The sequence below is a fragment of the Anolis carolinensis genome, chromosome 1 (assembly GCF_035594765.1).
Source record: "Anolis carolinensis isolate JA03-04 chromosome 1, rAnoCar3.1.pri, whole genome shotgun sequence".
NCBI lineage: Eukaryota > Metazoa > Chordata > Lepidosauria > Squamata > Dactyloidae > Anolis > Anolis carolinensis.
The window spans coordinates 20,137,758-20,141,509 of NC_085841.1; the positions used below are offsets into that span (position 1 = coordinate 20,137,758).

At 40.4% G+C, this 3,752-nt stretch overlaps 1 non-coding gene across 1 annotated transcript; it reads right to left on the reverse strand.

The window, feature by feature from the left end:
• Window positions 1–314: 314 nt before the first annotated feature.
• Window positions 315–421, reverse strand: LOC134295774 (U6 spliceosomal RNA). The gene has a single exon (XR_010002382.1). It is a non-coding gene; the product is annotated as a U6 spliceosomal RNA (small nuclear RNA).
• Window positions 422–3,752: the final 3,331 nt, after the last annotated feature.

Here is a 3,752-nt window from a genome sequence, read left to right on the forward strand (position 1 = left end):
TCACCCCGAAGGGGACTCAGGGCAGATCACAGAACATATATATGTGGCAAATATTCAATGATGTTTATACACTGACTAGATAGACAACTGTACATAGAGAGAGATATAGACTTTTTCCATCTTTGGCATCTTGGAGGCTTGTGCTCGGTTCTGACCATTTGGGGGGGGGGGGGGTGCTGTTGCTTCATCTCCCTGTCAAAGGGATTTGTTCATAAACTTCCTCCTTGATCAAATCTCTGGCATTTTTCTGACATTTCCTTATGGGTGCCTTAAAATACCTCCCTGCTTTTTAAGCAGCACCTATTTATCTACTTATATTTTGCTTTCGAACTGCTAGGTAGACTGAATTTCTTGCACAGGGACCATGCTAATCTTCTCTGTATCATTCCAATTTTAGTATATGTGCTGCCGAAGCGAGCACGGTAGTGTTGAGGAGTGCTCTCTGCAGAGGGAGGAAGGGAATATCATCCTTTGCAGCAAACAAGAAATACAGTGAACATATGTATATAGCATATGCTACTGACAGAATGCCATCCTAAGTGTACTATAGGGCTCTTGTGCTGAATTGCAGCAGCACTCAACTGAGCCAAGATGCCAAAAGTGTAACTGAATTCATAACTTGCATCTGCATACACAATGGCACTTTATGCACAGTTCTAATTCTTCAGCCTTGAACTGCAGCAGAAAAGAAATCAAACTGCTTCCTTGGGGGACCTTATGCCTGGATAAGAAACCAACAACATTCTGTGCATTATTCAGCTTCATGGGTACTTTCACACTTATAAGTCTTAGGAGTTCTTGCCTCAGTTTGTCATAGTGATGTAAACACTGTATTAGTCAAGATGTTCTCAGGTCCCGTCCCCCCCCCCCCCCCCTTCACTCATGAAAAGCACATCTGATTATATGAGAGGTGATTTAACTCTCAGGCGGAAGAAAGTGTCACTGTCCTGGCAGCTTTGCACTTTCCAAATCCCAACCATATTGAAAACTGTCCATCTTCCTAAGACAGTAGGCTTGCTATATTCCTCTGAGCAAGAGTCAGTTGTTCTCTCTGATGCAAAAACATGGGCTGTAATAATAATAAGGAGATGCATTGACCAATATCCACCTTCATTTTTATTAATTCCACAGATGTAATCTAGATAAGGGCAGCTGCCAACCAATACATAACTAATTTGGCTACAGGAACATATTTAAGTGGAAGAAAAGCCTATGGTACCTGGTTGTCTAGCCAAGTACTAACCAGGACTGGACCTGTTTAGCTTTCAACATCAGGTGAGATCTAATCTTGAGTATTTAGCTTTTGCTAATGATCCTTGATTTTAGAATATGGGTATTACAAGTGTGTTCTTAATTTTTATTTCTAAAACGTTGCAGGATATCTGGTTGGGGTGAGACATGATATATTGCACAACACAGTGAGCGAATATAATGTAAGTGCTATGTTTTATTAGATCACTGTATATTATATAGTGTCTATATTGCACATATACAGGCAGTCCCCAAGTTACAAACATCCAACTTACAAATGCCTCATAGTCAAGAACAGGGGTGAGACAACAGAAGTGAGAGAAATCTACCCCTAGGAAGAGAAATTCATTCCTGGAAGAGTTATCATGGGGAAAGGGTTCTCAACTGAAGCTTTATCATCGATCTTTATTTCTATAACAAACCATTTTTTAAAAAATCCAGTGATCTATATATCTTGTTTGTGACTTTTGAACTGCCTGAATACATATGTATAGTGCTAACCAGGAAAAAGATATGCATAGTATGGAGGATAATTCAATGAAAACAATCAAGCCATTTTGTGAAAGTTATGAAGAACACACATCCATGTCTCTGAATGTCTAATTAGGATGGGGAATGCCATGTACAACGCTAGAAAAAAGTCACATTGTTGGAAGAGATGCAAATATATTTGACCTTGCACATTTGCTGAAGTTAGGGGTGCAAAACCTCCCTAAAAGTGGGGAAACTTCAATTTTTAAAAAATCATTTTTTTCCTGAGAGAACACTTTTCTGGGAATCTCTAGGTCCTTTGTTGCAATCCTATGGTCATCCTCCATCAGAAGGGCTCAGTGGAAATTGATGGAAATTCCGTTTCTGAACGATTACATGAGACTGATATGGTAAGTGAAAAAGGAAAGACACAAAAGGGAAGAGAAATCCACCCTGTTTCAAGAGGGAGACTGGATGCAACTCATGAATAAGCAGTTACAATCAAAACAGAATAAGAATCAGAAAGTCTTTGTACTTCTGGAGATTATTTTTTCCCTTCTGGGAGTGTCCTAAATAAATGAAATCATTATAAAATACTGGAAAAGTGAATGGATGCAAAAGCAGTGGTTTATGAGTTGAGTCCAGACCCTTTCTATCCAAGCAGCCCATTGCCTTTCTTGGTGTTAGGTGCAAAAAGAAAAGCATGTTGTACAACATCAGATCTGGCAGGGACAATGGTTGCACAAAGAGACGAGAGGGGGGATTTCATTAGTTTCAAGTCTCTTCCCACAAGGCAACATTCAGCTTCACTTTCAATGAATGTATATTTTTCATCTGTGCCCCTTAAATGCCCCTTCCATCCCATATCACCATTTGTGAGGCAAATGTGCCCTATTTTGGCTTTTGTCACACAGCAAACCTCTTTCTTGCTGCAGGCCTAAGGAATGAGGGAATATGCTATTTCAGATTTGCCTCGAGGCCTATCAATAGGGCTTGTTAGAAGTTTACTGAGCCATTCTGTCATGGCCCTTGGGCTCTGGCTACAGCTATTGTGTCTACAGGCAGGGAAGGGGAGGAGGGTCTCTTGACAGTTAAGTGCCAGAACAAATTCCCCTTCAGGAACACAGTCTGTTTTTCTTCATCAAAAGAAGGATCCACATCAAAATATTTTGTCAGAGAAGCATCCAGAAGCACAGCATTTTCCAGGCTCAACATGATAGAGACAATGGGTGTTTATTTATTTTATTTATTTCCAGAATTTATACACCGCCCTTCTCACCCGGGGGGACTCAGGGCGGCTTACACAGTTGGCAACATTTAATGCCAAGAACATAATAATAAAACAAAAAACAGTACATATAATCAATTAAAACTATAAAAATACATCATTAAAATACATTATAAAAATTAAAACATAAGTAAATTAGATCCATTTGTCTAAAAACCTCATGCTTCAGCCTTCAATCGGGTGTTTCAGACTTTGATCTCAGAGAGAATAATCAGAAGGACAGAAGGAAGGGAGGGAGGGAGCGAGACTGAAAATTTCAGTTTTCTAGGACCCGCTGTTACCGAGGGCCACCTGGCAAGTTTCACTAACCATGAATGTTCCAGATCAGAAATCAGGACTTCACCCGTTCAAAGGCAAACTTACAGAAGCTTTATTCAATCTGCAAAAGGGATGCTGTGTAAAGTAAAGGTAAAGGTTTTCCCCTGACATTAAGTCCAGTCGTGACCGACTCTGGAGGTTGGTGCTCATCTCCATTTCTAAGCCGAAGAGCCGGCGTTGTCCTCCAAGCTAATACATTGCAATATTCTCTCCAATCTTTCCCCTCCTATCCCCTATCTGTGAACCAACCATCCGTGACTCCCGACACTACGCACTGTGAGTCCCATATCACACACAATCTATCCTTATATCTACTTTAGGAAATTCCCCTTGTGGCTGTTTTAAAGTTCACATTTGTCTTCCTTTCCATGGATTCAAATGCCAGCCTCCATTTTTTTAAGAAACTCTTCGTTATTTCCTCCCC